This window comes from Pezoporus wallicus, unplaced genomic scaffold (genome assembly GCF_028554395.1).
Source record: "Pezoporus wallicus isolate ANWC-B61680 ecotype Strahan unplaced genomic scaffold, APGP_CSIRO_Pwel_v1 contig_8013, whole genome shotgun sequence".
NCBI lineage: Eukaryota > Metazoa > Chordata > Aves > Psittaciformes > Psittacidae > Pezoporus > Pezoporus wallicus.
Genome location: NW_026636761.1, coordinates 369,672 through 389,102, shown reverse-complemented (window position 1 = coordinate 389,102; position 19,431 = coordinate 369,672). Strand labels below are relative to the sequence as shown.

Genomic DNA, 19,431 nt, shown 5'->3' with positions numbered 1-19,431 from the left:
TGGCCCTGCAGGGCAAGGGGCATGAAGGGAGCTCTGAGGCTGGGCAAATGGTTTCTGCCCATCCCAGGGACACTTCCACAGCTTCCACAACAAAAAAGGGTACTTATTTCCTTGTTGTGATGCAGGAACAGGGACATTTCAAACAACCCCATTATCCTCCAAATGTCACCAGAGAGATGCTTCGCCCCAGGGCAAAGCTGGGGTTTGGTTTCCAGTGGGTTCATTTGGAGCCTCACCTTTGATTTAACTGAGGTGTTCCCTTTGCACAGAGCAAGGGATTCACTGGCAGTGATGGGGGTTTGAGGCTGGCACTGATCTCTTTGGTCACATTGGGGTTGCTGGAGCTTTTATAGGGGTTTTATCCACCGACTTTTTTACCCCACAAAACAACGACCTGAAACGATCCCTCCACGGGGTGCAATTAAAGTGGCCAGGGGCACAGCCAGCTCTCACCTCCTCCTTCCCCCTCAGCATCCCAGCACCCTAAAGATGGGTGTCCCTGGTGAGAATGGGGGTCCCGGCCCCTTCCCCAGGCCCGGACAAAAGCCTGCGAACAAAAGCCTGTGGGATGCAGGAGGCATCTCCCAGCCGGGGGGTATTTGTTTAGCCCAGGGGAGGTGGAGAGGGGAAAGGAAACTGCATTTCAAAGTGAAGCCTTTGTAGCCCCCCAGTGCCCTCGGCATGGCCTCATACCCCTGGGTCCCCTCCGGGAGGGAAAACAGAGAAGATGGGAAGTTAAGAAAAGGCAAATCCAGCCGGGAGGAGGGAGCTTCCCCCGGCTCAGCCTGTCTCTGGGTGGGTTAAGCTGAGGATGCCCCAGCGCCAGGGACCGACTGCTGGGCTGAGTGAGCTTGGGAACTCACGTGTTCCTCCCCATTCCTCTCCATCCTCACACTTACACTGGGTTGATATTTTAAGGGGAGGGCGTTATCCTGGTGCTGGATCAAAACCTGCTCCTGGCCCCTTCCCGGAGCAGCCGGAGCACAGCTGCGGGCACACAGGTCCCTCAGAGGCACCAAAAGAGGTTGGCAGAAGCCGGCCAGGCAAAGCCCAACCCTCATGGACCTGTCCAGGCTTCCCACCAAGGTGCCCCCAGCACTGGGAGGGCTATGACCCAGGCTGCTTCTGCAGGTCCTTTTGTCAAGTCCATCACCCAAAGCTGGGCACATCCCTGCGTGGACAAACCCCGGGTGCCTCCAGCCCTGCCTTTGACACCAGCCTGTGGGTCCCCAGGACCACATGAGGTCTCCCGGGGCTGTTTTGGTGTTTCCCAACCCTAAAAGCACCCATTTCCTCCCCACCAGGCAGGGAGGTGCAGCAGGAACAGCCCGGGGATCCTCTCATGAGAAACAGCTTCCCAGTTTGTAACTGGGCACTCTCCCAGTGAGTTCCCCTCACGCCAGCACTGGCACAGGCAGGCACTGTGTGGACAAGCCTGCACAGCCCCCAAACCCCCTAAACAAAGCTGGGATGTGGCTCCCAACCGCTCCTGACAGAGCAGAGCTTTGCACTCCATGGGCTCTGCTTAGGGATGAAGGGGTAGGTGCGGCGCTGAGCCCATCCAGGGGCTCTCCTGCTTCCCACTTCCCTCCGGCACGCCGGCGGAAGCCGAGCCCACGGCGGCAGCGGCGCCTGGGCAGATGGAAAGACCAAATGATGGCTTTGCAGGGGGCCTGGGATTTGTTTGAGCCATCGCTGTCTCAGTGAGTGACTTCGAATAACGGATACACTTGAGAAAATCGCCATCTGCTCCCGGACAATCCGCAACCAGAGGAAAAGGTGAAATACATTCGGTGACTGCACTATCTGCCCGTCCCCGGCTCCAACAGCAGGGTCAGGCTTTGTGCAGCGTCCTGAGAGTGAGTTAGGGATGAGAGGATGGTTTGGGATGAGCAGGAAGCAAGGAAGAGGGGAAGCGTTGGATGCTGCGTCTGCGGCAGGGCTCTCCCCGCATCCCAGGTTTGGTGAATTTGGCAGGAAGACACAATCTCACCAGATCTGTTATTTTTTTTTCCCCCATCTCTGAATTTCAAGTGCCTCCTGCTTCCAGCTGGGATGGAAATACCACAAAAACAGATGCTACAATGCAGCACATTGAGTGCTTTGAACCTGGGGAGAAATCAGACATGAGAAATACAGGCAGGGTTTGCAGCGCCGGTCCCATCAACCGCGCCAGGGATGAGCCTGAGGGTGGTTGGAAGAGTCCTCGCACCCATAGGCAGGCTCCAGAAATCAAACCCCTCATCCTCAGCCAAAACCCATCCCAGGAGTAGATGAAGTGCCCCCTGCACCTCTGCTCGGCCATGCCTGTGAGCACAGAAACCCCCTCCTTGCTTAGACGGCTGAGGTTTAGCCATTTGCAATTAGAAGGGGGATAAATCCTACCCCAAAGTCACAGCACCTTGCGGCAGTCCCTGGCTGGAGGGATCCCTGGTGCTCCCAAGAGGACTTTGCTGGGCAGGAAAAGCCTCAGCACTTGGTCCTGCAGGCGTGGGAGCAGCTGGGGAGGAACCGAGCTGGATGTGACCATTTTCGGTGGCCTTTCACTCCTGGCAAGCCCAAAGCAAGAGTGCAGCGGTGCTGGACACCAGCGCTGCCCTGCACTCCTCCGGCACCAAAGGGAGCCTGTTGCATGGGTAAAAGCAACGACTGGGTTTCTTCAACCCTCTTTTCCTCACTGGGCTTTACCTGTGCACCAGGGTGTGTTTGGCACCTGCGGAACACCACCCAAGCTGGCACCACCACCAGCCATTGCCTCGGCCAATGCATCCACTGGGGATGCAGCCCTGGGTGTCTTGGGCTCTGACTCAGCCCGGGGAGAAGCTGCCAGGCCCTGCACACCCAAGATACCGCACTGAGCCCTACTGAGCTGCTGTGGCCCCATGGACATGAGCCAGCGATAAACCCTTCCCGAGGGGCAGCGGCTCCCACTGGTGTGGATGTGCTGGTGTGCCCAAAGCCGGGCACAAATGGAGGAGAAGCCCCCTCTGAGATCTTTGCTGCCCATGGGGAAGATAAAAGCTCCCATTTGGATTTACAGCAGGCAAAAGGTGGGCACGGTGCAGCCTCAAAGTGCTGCCACCATGCTCAAAGCAAGAGGTTGGCATAGCCCTAACCACAGTGTCATTGGGAGTCCCTGGCTAGGTGTCATTGCACGGGGGACCCGGCAATGTGTCCTGGGCAGCACCATAGCCACACATGGGTCCTATGTGCCAGCAGAGCATCCCTGAGCATCCCAGCCGGCGACGGGCATGATGCATGGTCGCCATTGCCCTCCACAACCAATCCCCTCCTCATGGTCCCCAACTGGCTTCGCACCAAGCACCGTGGGCACCTCCCGCTTGGCACGGGCACGATCCCGGTGGTCAGGAAGAGAGGATGAGGCTGTGGATGAAGGGCAGAGCACGCCGCTGCGGCGTGCGGGAGCGGGAAGGCGATGGAGAGGGAGCAGGAATCTGTTGCCCAGGATGTGTGCTTCGCTGTCAGCCGGCTCTGATTAACGGGCTGCCTTCCAGCTCCGCGCCGGCTGCGTTCCTGGCAGGAGCGGAGCCCCCCGGCTTCCTGCCGTAGGAGCGGCTCGCTGAAAGGTTACATTTGCACAATGTGCCGCTGGAAAAGCGGTGCCAGAGGTTGCAGGCGGGGGAGCCGGCGAGCGGCGGCTCCGCTCTGCCTCTGTAATGGAAAAAACCCTCGGGGGGACGCGCAGGGAAATATCAGCTTACACTCCCCCCAGCACAGCCGAGCTGGGCCTGCATGGATGGCCACGGATGTGGGGAACAAGAGAGAAGGCTGGGGTGATGGCGGTGAGCATCCCTAAGTCCTTAGCACCGCTCTGGATCAGCCCCATCACCGTGGGCTGCAGGGCACTGAACCCCTCCCGCGTGACACCAGGCTCCCCGGTCCGGTTTTGCACTTGCTGTAATCAAGATCCCACTTCTCTATGGCTTGGTGTGGAAAACTGAGGTTGTTGAGGGGAAACATCCCAATATTCCAAGGAGGAATTTCCTTCGATGGAGCTTCGCTCCGCACCGCTGTGATTTATGGGGTTTGGCACAGCCACGACTACATCCACACACAGGCACACGTCTCATCGCCACTTTTCCCAGCCTCATTACCCCATAAGTTTGGGTCTGGGAATATTATTTTGGTGTCTGGAAAGTCCAGGTCCTTGTGGGATTGCTGAGCCCGCCATAGCTGCCCCCTGCCTCACAGCATCCCCTAAAACCTCTGCTCACCTCCTCCACCATCCCTCTGGCACCAAAGCAGTCTCCTCCTGAGCAGCTCAGAACCCTTCAGGGTTCTCCCTCCCTGCACAAGAACCTTCCTTTCACCTTAGTGCATCTCACCCTGGTCACCTTCTTGCCCCCAGCCATGGAGGGGGGCTCAGGGCAGCAGGGGCAGCACCCACCCTCACCCCAGGGTGCTGGAGCCAGCTCGCTCTGCCTTGCAGGAGCCGACATTTTCCTTTTTGTCTCCCTTGTTTCCTTGGTTTCAAGGTTTTTCTTCCTCACCGAGCCCCTCACTAAAGGAAAAAGAACAAACTAGGGAGGATCCCCAATTCGGGGTGCTCCAAGGGGACCACAGCTGCCTCTGCAGGCTCTTGGCACCCAATGGTCTTGCCCTGGTTCCTTGGGTTTGCCCCAAAGCTTTTCAATCTCACCCTCACCATGTGCAGCAGCCACTCAGACTCCAAACCCCACCAGATCCCCTTGCTCAGCACCACCCATCCCAGTCCCTGCAGTGCTGGGGTGTGAGTCCTCCCTCCCCGCTGTCCCCGGCTTCCCTCTGTGTCTGTTTTCATTAGGATTTGGAGATAAGCTTCCAAATAAAGGCAGTGTTTTTAACCACTCTGCCTTATCAGCCAGCATCCAACAGCATTCCTTATCTACTCAGCAGGGCTTGGAAGATGCTGGGAGGGAAAAGGAGACCCCAAATAGCCAGACCTCTCTTTGTTTAAGATGCAAACCAGCCCTGCAGCCTGTGGCATGGCTCCGGAAGGTACTGGTGGCTTTAGGAAACTACTCCTACCATGAGCAGCTCCTGCCCCGGGACAGCAGTGTTAAGACGAGCACATGTGTGAATACAACCCCAGGACCAGCTCAGCACACCTGGATTTTATTCCTGGTTCTGCTGCTGGCCCAGGGATGACCTTCAGCGAGTTGTTTCCCTTCCCTATGCCTGCATTTCCGCTTGCTCTCCCACTGTCAGCCCTTTCCAAGCCCAGCGATGCTCTGCCCAGTGGGATACACCCCAGTCCAAGGAGACTCCACATAACTTCACATCACCCCTGCCAAAGGTGTGCAAAAAGCAGCAGCTCTGAGCATTGGCAGGTCCTACATCCTCTGAGTGCTCACCAGAGCCCCCCCACCACTGAGCCCCATCCCCATCCCATGGCTTGATTTTACTCTGTGTGTGTGTGTGTGTGTGTGTGTGTGTGTGTGTGTGCAAAGGCCTGAATATAGGAACCAGCTGCTGGCAGCTTCCAGCCCCCAAACTGCTCCTCACATGGGCCTTGCCACAGGGGTGTCCCCTGGGATGGGGCTGGAGCCAGTCTCATTCCCTTCCTCTGTGCCTTGGGGCCTATGCTTGGGAGAAGTCCATAGAGGAGTAACACCAATGATGGCAGCAAACTTGCCCCCCTAAAACATCCAGCTGTTTGGAGGCAGCAGACCAACCAGAACAGCCCAGGTCTGCCCTCTGCAACGAGATTAACCAAAACTTGGCATTCTTTATTGGGCTTTACAGAAAAAGGGCCTTTTGCACAGGGATCAGAGGTCAACAGAAGTCCAGGGTTGAGCTAGAAATGATGGGTAAAATAAGCCCTACTGCTGTTGCCCAAAGAGCTCCCATGCCCCACAGGGTTCCCATTAGGGATCAGCTCTGTTAGGGACCCATTACTGGTGGTGGAGGAGCACACCTACCTAGATGGCACGGAGCTGTTTCCAGCCCTCACTACCCGGATCTCAGTGCACAGGATGCAGATGCTGCCCTGGGATGTGAGTAGGGAAGGCAGGAAGCCACGAGCATCCTGTTCCTACTCCAGCCCTGCCATGCTCCCTCCCTGCACACAGCAGAAGGTGCTAGTGGTTGGCTGGAGGGGTGGATGGGGAGAGTGCAGGGAAGGAGGGTGGTGGTGGTGCAGGCAGGCAGGACCCACATCCATAACAAATCCAGTCCTGGAAGCACTGCAGGAACCCGGGACTGGGCACAGCAGGGGCCAACGTGTCCCATGTTATTGCCTCCAGTGCGGAGCAGATGTTTAGAAGAGCCCGGCTCCCAGAAACCCCCACTGTAAACCTCGTTGCCAGAGCATGCAAAGAATCCCAACGCTGAAGCACAGCCAAGACACCCAGCTCTTTGGGGAAGCAGCATCTACAGATGCAGGCAGCACAGTGGCTTTTGGGGACAAGCGTGTCACGCTGGGCGCTGTTGGGTCCTCTGGCCTCCATCCTGCACTCACTGCCTTCCTTGAGCCACAGCCTGTCTCAAGGATGAGGTTGTTTCCCTGCTCTTTTCCCAAACAAGGTCTCCAACCAGACCAAAAACCCCCTTGAGTCCACCGAGCCTTCGCTTGTGGACAGCAGAGATCTGGCTGATTGCATGGGGTTGGATTTTTTTTCCTCCTTTCCAGCTGTTAAATTGCATTATAGACAGTTAAAAATACATCACATACTTTCCTAATGTGACTTTTCCGTGGTAAGCGAGCAGCACGGCAGCACCGAGATGCTGGAGGTCACAGAGAGCTGCTCGCTCATGCCCAAGGGTGACCAAGTGAGAGGCTCTAATTGTGTGGCCCTAAATTTGGGTCCTACAGAGGGGAGCTGAGTGGTCCCACAGCAGCTCTGGCCTCGGCAGCCTGACCCTCAGGCTCACGGCCCTCTCTTTTGCCTCAGTTTCCTCCCTTGTCAAAGCATTTATGGTGTGTTCCCTGCAATGAGATCTCACATGAACCAAAACCTGGCCTTCTCTGTTGGGCTTTACAGAAAAAGGGTCTTTTGCACAGGGATCAGAGGTCAATACAAGTCCAGGGGTGAGCTAGAAACGAGCTGTTAACAGCATTACAGCAGAAAGGCCTAATTCCTGAGTGACATGCCAGTGGGACACGACCTGGCCAGAGCCCACAGCAGGCATGGGGCAGTGCCAGGGTGGCTGAGCTCAGCCTAAGGCAGCAGCATTGCTGCAACCCATGTGCGAGCTCAGATTTATCTCCCCTTCTCGCAGCACAGCAAGCTGCTCCGAGGTCTGGGTGGGTGGAAAAACCATCTCCTTTTGGCTTGCTACAGCCCTGGAAGGAGCAACCTACATCCCCAAGGATGTGGTCCCTCGTGGCTGTGGGGAAGGCAAGGGGAGAGCAAAGATCCTGCCCTCGGTTCCCAGTGCTGGGAAGGTGTTTGCATCAGCCCCCTTCATCCCAGCCAGGCTGCATCAACCAATTCCAACCCCGACAGACACCGACCCAACCTCTCACAGGGCTGATGCCACAGCCCCAGCATGGGGTTGGGCTGCAGAGAGGAGCCCAGCGCCCCAAAGCAGCCGGGGCACCCTGGACCCCAGTGAGGAGCTGGATGGGGAGGAGAGCCTGCGAGAGGGCAAGGAAGGAGTTAACTTCCCAGCACTGCCAGCCCCCCCTCCTGCTTCTCTGCTAACTTTGGGAGGAAGGGAATAGCATAAAGGTAAGAGTGGAGGAAGGAGAGAGGAGACAGATGAGAGAAGGAGCAAGCGAGGGAGAAGGGGGAGCGGGAGAGAGGAACAGACGGCAGAGAGGGAGAGCGTGGGGGGGAAGATGCTGACGCTTCTCCTCCATCTCTGCGAGAGGCAGATAGAGGGGAGCAAGGGGAGAGAAAAAAAAGAAGGCAGCAAAGACCAAGGGAACATGGGAGAGGGAGAAGGAAGGAGCCCGAGCAAGGGAGCATGTGTGAAAGTCGCAGTGAGAGAAGGGGCCTCTTTGATTCCCCTGCCTCATACCAGACAGTGTCTAGACTGCAGCAATTATTGTCAGCTCAGAACACCCAGGCATTGCCATTTCAGCTGAAAGGGAGCTTAACAAAGAGCGAGGAAGAAAAAACCCTACCCTGCCGGCACAGAGCTGGTCTCCCTCCAGCACAAGGGGCTCTTCGGAGGGTCCTCCATCACCCCAAGCCCCCAGCCCCGGGTGCCCTCACAGCGAGAGGCAGCAAAGAGCTTGCTTGGAGCGAGGTGGCCACAGTGTGTGAGCAGTTCCCGGCCCAACCCCGGGGTCCTTGGCTGGTTTTGGGGTGCACCCGCTGAGCTCAGCTCTCCCTGCAAGCCCAGGTTATGGGGTGCAGGGCTGAGGAGCCCTGGGGAGGTGCCTGGTGGAGGGGGAGCTTCCCCAGCGGGCAGCATTGGGCTGTGAGTGCCCGTGGAGCTGCTCCCCAGGCCAGTGGCAGATGGTCAGAGAGACACCTCAGCATCACCAGAGCCTGGGGGATGAGCACGCCTCCTCTGAGCAACAGGGATGTGGCCCATAGAGCTGGGGACCTTCTCCTGCTTGGGGGACCCTGACGAACGCTGCTCCGGCAGCTCCCCGGCTCCCTTGGGGGTCAGGAAATGACGGGAGGTCACTCGTGCAAAATCACAGCGATAAAATCATCCCTCCTCTCCTCCATCCTGTTTCCTCACCCCCACTGGGGGCGTTACCCCTTCCCCTCTCAAGCCCTTTGCCCTCTAAGGGGCTTTTGTGCCTTTGGAGGTCTGGGATGCGGCCGAGCCTCACAGGAGGGAATTAACACCCAGAGCTGGCAGAGAGTCAGGAATTCCTGCCATCCGCTGGAAACACCACCCCGTGCCCACCCCGGCTCTGGTGAGAGCCAGCTCCAAATACCTCGGAGGGGAAGAGGTCGGGAGGAGAGCTCCTCTGCGCTGTCTCTCCCGTACCCAGTTTTGGAGGTGGTGATGATGCCACCCCACTGTCTGTGGGGCTGTCGTGCAGATGAGCCCATTGGGCTTATCCCCAGCACCACCCATCTTCACACTTAGGGTGCAAAGAGCAGCAGGGCCAAGTGACCTTCCCCACTGGTGGATGGCACCAGGGACTGGCCCCGCAGAGGCTCAGGACCAGTCTGCTGGGAAAGACAACTGATCCCTGCAGACACCAGAGCTCAGCTCAGGTTTAATTAGCACTTTTAATGCTTGGAAAGGAGGCACCAGGGGATACTCGGCGGGTTGGATGCGTTTTCCTCACTAGTGATCCCGGATGGCAACAGGGAAGTTCCCCAGTTCCAGCTTGGTCAACATTGCCCTGGGGTCTAAGACAGCAAATACCCTTGGTAAACCTTTCTTGGAGCCCTCAGAGCAGGGGTACCTCTGTCAAAAGGGGGTTTTGTATGAAAGCCAAACAGTTGGCATGCTCTGCCAGTGTGGGATCTAGTTTGAGAGGTGCCTGAGCCCACATGAGCTCAGCTGAGCTGTTTGTCCTTGTACCCTCTCTGTTATTGGGGAACAACATCCATTCTTTGGCCTCCTTGGTCTGCTAAACCAAGGACTCCTCCCTTGGGTACAAGGCACTGATGTTGCTGTGTGGATGAAATCAGCCCCACTCAGGATCTGAGAGACCAGAGGAGATGGCAGCAGAAGTCCCACAAAGGACCAGGATGGCAAAACCTGCCTGGGGAGGGACTCATGCCCTTGGTTTACCTTGGTTGGCCATGGTGTGTCTGCAGAGACAATGCTGTTTCCTGGTGAGGATCACATCTCCCATCACCATCTTTCTGCAGCAGTGCCCTCAGCTCCCAGCACCACGGTGCTGAGCTCCGTCACATGCTGTTGCAGTGGCATCACTTCTGCATCTCGGCGATGGGGTCTCCATCTCCAGCAAGGCCTTGCACCCAGAGCTTGCAATGCTCCAGCCACGGAGGATGCTGAGCTTCCAACAAGTGTGGGTGCTGCAGAGAAATAAAATACATAAAGTACTTGGTAAGAGCAGTGGCAGGCCTTCACACTGTGAGCTCGGGACATAAAGTGTTGGACTCAGGGGACCATGAGGGGGACCTGCAACAAGACAAGGCTGGAGAGCTTGGGGAAGTGTTTCCCCAAAGATCTGCCAACTGCAGGGCTTCCAAACTCTGTACCACAGACCAAACACAGCCATGGAATGCAGTGGGGCTGCCACTGAGGCCTCCCTGCAGTTCTCTGATGCTGAACTCCCACCAAAACACGGTGAGGCAGTGCAAGGAGAGTCTTGCCTTCTCCATGATACCCCCAGTGTCCCTCCCTCACCTGTGTTTCAAAGCAACTTGTGCCCCTGTCAGACCCAACCCTGCAGAGACGCAGCCCCCAAAGCCTCCCACATGTGCCCATTGTCAGGCCCCTTCTGTGTTCCCCGGCTCACTGAACCAGCCGCGGTCCCAAGCTCCCAAGCAGGGATCCAGGAAGCCACAGCCGCCGGTGTACGTGCCCTGTTCGTGTGCGAGGGAAACCGGCCGCATCCTGCTCCCCGAGCACGCAGACATGTGCTGGGAGAGGATGGAGCTGCTGAGGGCACAGGGAGCAGCCGGGACTCTGCGGGCAGAGCCAGTCCTGGCCCCGCTGCATCCCGTCCCTGCCGCCGCACCAGGACCACGCGGGGGACCCACGGGGCATCCCCGCACCACGCAGGGCCCTTTCTCGCCTTCCCAGCCCTCCGCAAATGCCAACTGCCTGTTTTCCAGTTCCTGCAGATTTACCCCCTCCTCCCCCCCCGTCCCCCCCCCCCCCCCCCCTTTTCCTTCCTTTCTTCTTCCTGGGTTAAAAATAATCAAGTTTCTGGGAAGCGCAGCCCCTGCTGCGCCTGCCTCCCTGCACTCGCGCCCCGGAGAATAGCTCCGCTCCCGGCTCTGCTCCGGCCCCTCCTCGCTGCTCTCTCCTTCCTCCTCCCCACCCCCTACAGGGATCTGACTAATATGCTCGGGCTCTGCTTGCCAGCTCAGCTGGAAAGGAATTTAACCATTGCCTGGCCTGGAGGGAGCGAGCGGAGAGACCGGACGTTCCCCCCCTAAGGAGAGGAGAGACCCTTCCTCCATCACCCGGCACCCCTGGGCTGGGTCCCTGTGCAGCCATGCTCCCTTGGGTGCTGGCCCGAGGGTGATGGAGGAGGAAGGATGCGTGGTGCCAGCACCCCATGGTGAGTGGTAGTCCCAGCACCGAGCCCCACATGGGTGCAGTAAGCCTTGTGGGCTCACTCAGAGGTGTCCTGCCATTCCTTAGGCCATGCAAGGTGAAATGCAGCACCCTAGGTACAGTGGTCCCCAGGGGTTGGCTCACGGGAGCAACTCATCCAGCCATGGATGCTCCCTGGGCACCCTGCAACTCGTCACAGGCCTCAGTGCAGGGTGAGGGTGGAAGATGGGTATGACAAAGTGCTGCTTGGGGGTCATGGTACTGCTCGAGGAGCGTAGTGGGACCCACGGCTCCAGCCCCACAGCCTTGAGGAGCATGGGGAGAGCCCTGGGCATGGGGAGCTGTGGCTCAGCCCTGCTGCAGTGCAGCTCTGGCAGGAGCCAGCAACCCTCTGCCGAGTGCTGGGACTCAGCTTCTCCGTTATCACAGTGGGTAGGAAGCTGCAAGCAAAAGCAATGTCACACGTGGGTAACAAGCAAAAGCTTCTCTGTTCCCATGGCTAAACCCTGGTGCTAAAAAAGCTGGTGTTTGTGCAGACCCCCTGCGTGCCCCCCCTTTGCCAGCCAGGCTCAGATTTAGCAGCACAGAAGGAGCTGGAGCCATGGCTCTGCTTTACTGCAGGATAAGCAAAGTGCAAAGCTTTGACCAAGGTTATCCCAGAAAGGCTGTGGCAGAGGTATGAGCTGACCCCCCCCCACAAGGCTTCACTCATTGGTGTAATGAAGCATCGCCTGCTCTGCCACAAACTCCCCTTGATAACTCCTGCAAGGCCAGGAATCCTAAGCCTAGCACCCCATAGGCAGTGCTCGGCTCAGCTAACCCCCTGTGCTGGCTGCTTCAGCTCCCTGCCGGGGCACAAACCATCCCAAAGGAGGATACTACCTTCCTGGAGTCCGATGTTGGGTGAGCTGTAAGCCCAGACTGTGTGGAGATGGGTCTGGGGAGGAGGAAAAGGCACCGGGCGCAAAGCCGGGACCAGGAGAGCACAGGAAAGCTGCATCCAGGGATGACCCTTTAGCTGCTGGGATGCTCCATAGAGTGGGTCCAGCATATGCCAGGGGAAGGGGGTTGCCCTGGCAAGAAGGAATACGAAAGAGGAAGATGTCTCCTCTCCAAATCCTCCCTTAAATGGCAGTTCTGCTATGAAACAGGATGGGGCTCAGTGTTTGTTTTCTCTGCAGGACCCGAGCGTGGCTCAGCCTGGAACTGCAGAGTCAGGCTGGGCTCCTGGCTCACACGGCCCCAGCTCGGCTCTCACAAACATCCCTGCAGAGCCATTGCTCCGGGTGAGAGAGAGGAGGGGAATAAGCATCATCTCACTCCCACCTCAGCTTTCTGCCCCGGTTACAGGGCTTGAGGCTGCGGGATGGATGTGTGGAGGACGTGAGCCCTTGTGCACCAGGAGATGCGCAGCAGAGCCCCTTTGGCCCCTCACGTTATGGGATGAAACAAGAGATGGCAGGACAGAAGCAGGACCCTGACCATCCCTTGGCAAGCAAGGACACTCTTGTTTGCTCCTCCATCCTAAATCCCCCAATGCCTTGGAGCTCCCCCCCAGCTCTTCCATCCCCACGGGCCCCACAGCAACCTCAGGAGCCAGGAAATGCTGGGATTGAGAAACTGCAGGCAGCAGGATGAGACAGGAGCCAGCGCAAGCAGGATGTGACTCAGGGGTGACTGGGACCGCTGCAGGGGTGTCACCAGGAAGCGGTACCTGGGGCCCATCCTGTACCCTCCCTCTCATGCTCCTCATGGCCAAGCCCCAGCTCGCCACAGGAGACAGCAGGTCCCGGTCATGTTTCACCACCTCAGTCCTCTGTTAACAGCACAGCCCCTGTCTTCTCCCTCCATCCACCACAGGGTTTTGCCTTCCTGCCCTTCCCAGGGCTGTCCCTGCCACCACAGCGCCCCAGCCCTGTCACCCATCTATGTGGCAAACCTGATAATTCCCAAGGATTTTTCAGCACAGACTGGATGGCAGGGATGGGAAGTTTGGAATGAAGGAGAGCTCAGACACTGGGTAGACCTTCCCCTCGTCCTGCTTCACATCCGCTGCTGTAGCACTGCAGGAAAGGAGAAAGAAGAGGATGAAGGAGAAGAAGAGAATAAAACCACCACCAACAAAACAACAGAAACGTGGTTTTGCCTGTCCCCTCTATGTGCCGTGGTCCCTGATGGATTCCAGCACATCCTCACATTTCCTAGCTCCAGCATGGCCAAGGAAAGCCAGCTGAGCAGCCACTGCCGCAGCATCGCCTGCTTGGGAAGAGAAATCCAACCCCAGGCACAAGCCATAGCACCCAATCTATTAAAAGCAAGAACGAAAGGCATTAAACCCATTACAACCCAAAGACTGGACACAGACTCACTGGCTTTGTGGCAGTTCAACCCCAGTTTCAGCTCACCCGGTCTGAGAGCAGAGGAGTTGGTATTGCGCTCATCCATCAAGTGGACCCATTTTAGTGGTCCAGTGAGGTCCTGTGGGTGCTCAGAGCCACCCCATGCTGTGCAGGGCATGGGACAGCTTTGCAGATGGGATATGTCCCTCTCCTTTGCAGGGGAATGGCTCATGGAAGTGTCACAAAAAGCCAGTGCTCAGCAAAGAGCTTTAGCTGCGTTAGTGCTCTTCCAGCCAAGGAATTCAGTTCAGTTCCCAACACCCCGGTTCATCAGCCATCCCTCCACACAAGGAATTATTTGTCCCAGATGAGGAAAAACAGAGCAACAAGGAGATGGATGCAGCAGTTGAATCCAGTAATGCCCACAGACGGATGAACTGCTTCCTTGCTGTGGGGCAGGACACCAGGGAGATGTGGGACTGTGGGTGAGCCCAGGACACCCAACCCACTGCAGCCCCTGGTAGATAAGGGCAGCCCCCATCCCTATGGAAAGACATATGATGGAAAAGACCCTGTTACACAAACAGCTCCGACCCTGCCCGCCAGGCAACAAAATCTCAAGGGCTCCAAGATGCTGCAGTTCTCCTTTTCCATTTCCCTGCACAGGCAGGTCAGCAAAGCACAAGGACACGCTCCCAGGGGAGAGAAAGCTCCAAAGCTTGCCTGGGAGAGAGGAATGGGAGTGCAGTTTAGCCTGAAGGCCTGGAGACCCTCCTGGGAGGTACCTCTGGACCCAGGAGGATGCAGGAGCCAACAGCCACATCACAGCAGCTCCCTCGGACATCACAGTTGCTCTCTGGGTAATGCACTATCTCCAATGTGGAGCCAAACCCTTATCTTCCATCTGTGATCCAGGAGAGCCTGCCCTGCCCAGAAAACATGGGATGTCTTTCCATGGCCAACTCTAACCCAGGCACGGAGGCACCGGTGGTGGGGCTGAAAGGGACTTGCGCTCTGCTCACTGGGTGACTCTCATCTGAGAGCTGATGGAGATTGTGTTTGCTTGGCTCTGAGGAATAGTGGATTGATCACCAACTGGAAGATTCAGAGAGGCTGAATCATCCTGAAACTCAGGGTGAAGCTGAGAAAGTGTTTGAAGTGAAAAAGAGAAATACCTGCGTAGCGCAGGGGAGGAGGCTTTGAAGATCTCAGACTATCTCGTTCCCTCTCTCGCAGGATGAATTGTTGTATTTGGGCATTTTCTAAAAGAATCATTTTGATTTTCTCATTCCCCCAAATCTGTATTTTTTCAATTCAAAAAGTGACCCCCATGTAAACAAAGAGATCTCATTAAAATCAGGCAACCCCCAAACATAACCAACCAAAACCCTTTCAGGCCAAACCAAACGTTCTGGCTTTACCCAGCCCAACCACTTACACTGCTTTGGGCTATCGTATGGATTCTTTTTTACATTAGTTTCCATTTTGCCAGAAATTGCCTCCTAATCCCTGTTCTGGGTTGACATCATCCGATTCCCACACCCAGAATGTTCTCTTTGTGCACCAGCCGACACTCTCCATTCATTTTCCCAGCAACATGGTACTCCATCAATGGGCCAGACCCACTGGAGGAACTACCTCCTCTGAGAAGGATGAACGCTTTGGTTCACCTTTCTCACAGAGCTCTGAGCATCCCTCGCAGGACCTTCACCCAGCCTCCAAACCCTGGTTATTGAGGGACATTTAAGCCTCCTTAATAACTCAGCAGCCCAACAGCCACCTCTACTCTTACGTTACTCTTCTCAGGAGACCTGCTTTCCAAGCCAACTCAATTCTACCCAATCCAAACTGACTCAACCCAACCCAACTTTCTCCCGCAGTCTCCATCCCCATCACCCACACCGGGTAGCATCATGCCCAACTCCAAGCTCACCATACAGCCATAAGAAGAGGGATTTACCACCCAAAAAGAGCAGGTTTCCCTAAGGCTGCCGCAGCGGAGGTTGAAAGGGGGGGTGTCAGACAAAGAGATGCTGGGCTGCACTTGCAGCTCCTGCCCTGGCTGCAGAGACAAGGAGCAGCAGGATTGTGCTCTGCAACCCCAGGCAAAGAGGTGAGACCCCAGGAAAGTAGCAAACAAGTTGAGGTGTAAATGCAGGCTGTATCCACGGCACTCGAGCGCGGTTCGTTATCTCTGCTTACACTGGAGCCGGTGGAGCCGGGTTTGAGAGGAGCAGAAATCTCAGCAATTAAAGATATGTCGTGTCAAAAAACCTCTAAACTGATTAAAGTTGAAGGCTCCGTTTTCTTCTTTTCATCAGAGAACGGAATCAAAACCTGCCTGGAAAGACGCACTCCCCCCGTTCCCAGCGCTCCGAAGGCAGCGCCTGCATCCGTCCTGCTGTGTCCCTGCATTTTAATTACCACCTTATTAATATTCATGAGACTAGGCACTCAAGGGGGATTGCAGTCTGTCATTCTCTCTCTTTCTCTCTCTATTCCCCCCCTCTCCAACCTCTCTCGGCTGAATCCATAGTTTTTTTTCCCTTCCCCTTCCCAACAGTTGGCATGCAGCAGATCCGTAAGGCTGCGTGTGCATGCGTCCCCGAAGGCGACGAGCATGCAAGGGGCTGCAGGGAGGATGCTGGTGGTGGTGGCAGGACACAGGGTGAGGATGGGTTGGTTGGTGCGGGGTTGCCCCCATCACATGTGGTGGTCCCAGCATCCGGAGACAAAACTGTCACACACGTGGGGTGTGATTAAAGCACAAGAGCAGAGGGGCCGGTTGGGAGCAGGAGAGCTGGAGCACATGGGAATGGGCATGTGAGGAGTGTGTGCAGACAGGGGGTATATCTGCGTGTTCTCACATTCGTGTGCATAACTCCTGGTAGCAGCATCACTGCTGAGTGATGGGTGATGATGTAGGACCTGCATGAGAAGAGGATGGCTGTGCAGAATGGCACTGGGTGAATGCAGATGCTTTCAGCCTCCATCCCACCAGCTCTCCTTGGCGACTGAGCACCCTGCACCCCAGCTCACCATGCTTGGGCAAAACCAGCCACTGAGAGCATCACAGCACAGCCAAGAGGCCACCACGTAGGTTCCTGGTGGAGCCACAGCCTTGGCCGTCAGGGTGAAGTGGGACCTAGGAGGTCTTGTGTGCATTCAGCAAGGGGGTGACTCCCCCCACGGCTGTGCCCCCTTTGCTGGTGCAGTTTGATGGCTGCACAAATTGGATCCCATTTGTTTTCTCAGGTCCATGGCGCCGGCATGCCCCAGGAGGAGAGAGGGCAGAAAGCCTGGCTGGAGGGCACACAGAGGGAATGGGCTGGTGGTGGAGCTGAAGGTAAATCGATTTTCTCATTCCTAAGTTGAGCAATGTGAGGTTTGCCTGCTCCTCGCTGCCACGGAGTGCTTAACCCTTTCTGTAGTCATTACTGAAAGCAGTGGCCACATGGGCAGCGAGCAGAGAGCTTGTGGGGCTTTGCAAACCCTGCTTCTCCCTCAAAAAAACCACAGGAGGGGCCAGGCTGTCCCCTCCCAGGTCCCTGTCCCTGGGGACATCAAGGACATCAGTGGGGTGATGATGCAGAGCCCGGCTGCAGGTAGTGGGCAGGTTCCCACATCACCCCACACTTCTCAAAGCCACTGGCAAAGGGGCACATGGGTCTCCCCATCCCAACAACCACCAGTTGCAGGCTGGAGCCCACCTCCGTTCTCCATGCAGCCGCAGCCAGACCACAGTCCCACCTTCCCCCAGCATCTTCCTCTTGGCTAATGCCACCCAGAGCACCATCAAGCAGCCCAAAACCCCTTTGCGGACGGATGCGCTGCCTCCTCAGCACCAACCACCTGCGAGCAACCTGTTGAGAGACACTCCAACCCGGTGGCTCCCCAACGCCCCACTTGCTCAGCTCCACAAATATTTGAATTAAGGTCCCCATGGGAGCCGCAGTCACAGAGTAACTGATTTCTCCTCCTTCATTATATCTCTGTGTAATTTACCGAGGGACGGCGGCGTGTGCCTCCGTTCCAGCGAATTCCCAGCAGGACTCCCCAGAGCTCACAAATCAGGCAAAGGCAAGGCATTAGAATATGAAAGGTGAGGCTGGGCTCTCCACCAAGGCTCATCCTGCTCTTCCCCGGCTCTGCCAGCCCTGAATTGTGTTTTATTTCCGCCTGCTGCCTCCTGGGCGAGCGGGGAGGTCACGGGTTGGGGATGAGCCACGGGGCTGTGTCCTCGGCTCCTGCTCCCTTCTAGGCAAGAAGAAGGGGGAAATGGGTGCCGTCCCTCTGATGCCAAGGAAGCTGATGCAGCAAAGGTTTCCGAGTGAAACCACATCACCTGGCCCTGAAGTCTGACTTGCTTGCACCTGGATAAGTAGCCTGTGCCTCAGTTTCCACGTCTACGGAAGTAGACCGATTTACCTATTTAAGAACCCCCAACACTTAGATGTTGGAGGTCTGTAAAAGGCAACCGGCATTATGGATCCATCTGTGCTGTATCTCCAGCAAGGAGGAGCTGGAGGACAAGTCTGCCAGTGTAGCTCTATAGTTACCAGAAAGAGCTCAAAGAATCGCCAAGGAGAAAGAGAAGAAACATGAAAAAATGAGGAATTTGGACCGAGGAAGCACAACCGAGCTGCTTGGTGCTGTTAACACAAGATGGGAGGACGTCTTCAGCAGACCCACCTCAATCCAAACCCAGCCCATGGCCAACCACCCTATCAGCCCTGTGCTGAGGTGCCAGGGTGGGATAGTAGAGGATGACCAGACCTCTCACAGATCTTTGCAGCATCTATGGGCTGAGTAGGGGTTGCCCCTCTCCAAACCCTGGTCACCACCAGGGATGTGACAGCAGAGCAAAGCGCTGGCCAGGCTCGGACACAGCGAGCTCTGTTCCAACCACGCTGCAAACAGCGGAGGGCAACATTTTGCTTCCTGGAAACCCAGAGAAAGAAGTGTTTTTGCTGAAGAGCTGCAGCTCGCAGGCAACCTGCAATGGAGATTTCGGAAAGCTGGGTGTTCCCTCTTCCACCTCCTCTTTGCGAAGACAAAGACTTGGCAGATGGTGGTGGTGGTGCTTCGCAGGGCTCCTGCTAGGCTTTGCTTTGGGAGATGGGTGCATGAACCCTCGCTCTCACGCTTCACTTTAGAGGTACGAGCAATGTGAAACCTGCCCGTCCCCAAATCCACCCATCCCTGGGCTACCTCAACTTCTCGAGCCCTTCACCCGGGCTGACTTAAAGACCTGGTACTGCTCAGCCTTTAACAAAGAGCTCCTGTCTCCCCAGCCTGTGCCAGTCTTGGGAGTTAAATAGGCTGTGCTGAAACCAAAGCAAACAAAGCCCCTGCAAAGCAGCTCCAAATCCCCATCCCCTTTCCAGTGCTGAGCCCGGGCACAACGCTCTTGGCACAACGCTGTGACTCACTCCCTGCTCCGAAAGGCAAGCACGATGGACTGAAGCAGTGAGGTTGTGTTCGCACCTATGCTTCTTGCTGCTGGGCATCCATGGGAGGCAATGAAGGGGTGTTCTGGGAGGGAAGCTACTCCAGCCTCTGCCTGCAAAACCCCTGCTCCAGTGGATTTGCTCTGGCCTCCAGCCGGTACCATGAATCCCTATGGAGTAGCTCTGGAGCAGCCCTCATGGGCACCACATGGCTTTCCCAAGCATGGGGACCCCACTGAGACCTTTCCAAACACGCTGCTCAACCAACCCCACTCACCTTCTCCCATTCTGGGGCACAGCTCCCCATCACTGGGCACTGAGCCCTCCTTCCCCCTGGCATTACAGCTCCCGGTTTGGGGAAGCACAGAGGTGATGGCAGATGGGGGGGGGGTCTCCATCAACCCCAGGGGGGGATTTGGGGCACGCCAAAACGCTGGCTCCTGCATCCCAGGGGCCTGGGGTGTGGTGTGTGTGTGTGTGTGTGTGTGTGTGTGCAGGCAGCGCTGATCAAAGCACCGAGCACAGCC

General features: G+C 56.7%; 1 long non-coding RNA gene across 5 annotated transcripts in view; it reads right to left on the bottom strand.

The window, feature by feature from the left end:
- Positions 1–1,785: 1,785 nt before the first annotated feature.
- The window catches only part of LOC130595102 (uncharacterized), a 47,639-nt gene continuing 29,993 nt past the window's right edge, over positions 1,786–19,431 (bottom strand). For 2 of the 5 annotated variants that reach the window (XR_008971221.1, XR_008971223.1), the window contains exons 2-3: positions 13,055–13,178; positions 9,492–9,902 (exon numbers count right to left, since the gene is read on the bottom strand). This is a non-coding gene — a long non-coding RNA (uncharacterized LOC130595102). Of the gene's footprint in view, positions 2,110–9,491; positions 9,903–13,054; positions 13,179–15,387; positions 15,842–19,431 lie in introns of those variants that run through there. The other 3 variants (XR_008971225.1, XR_008971222.1, XR_008971224.1) reach the window with 3 other exon arrangements.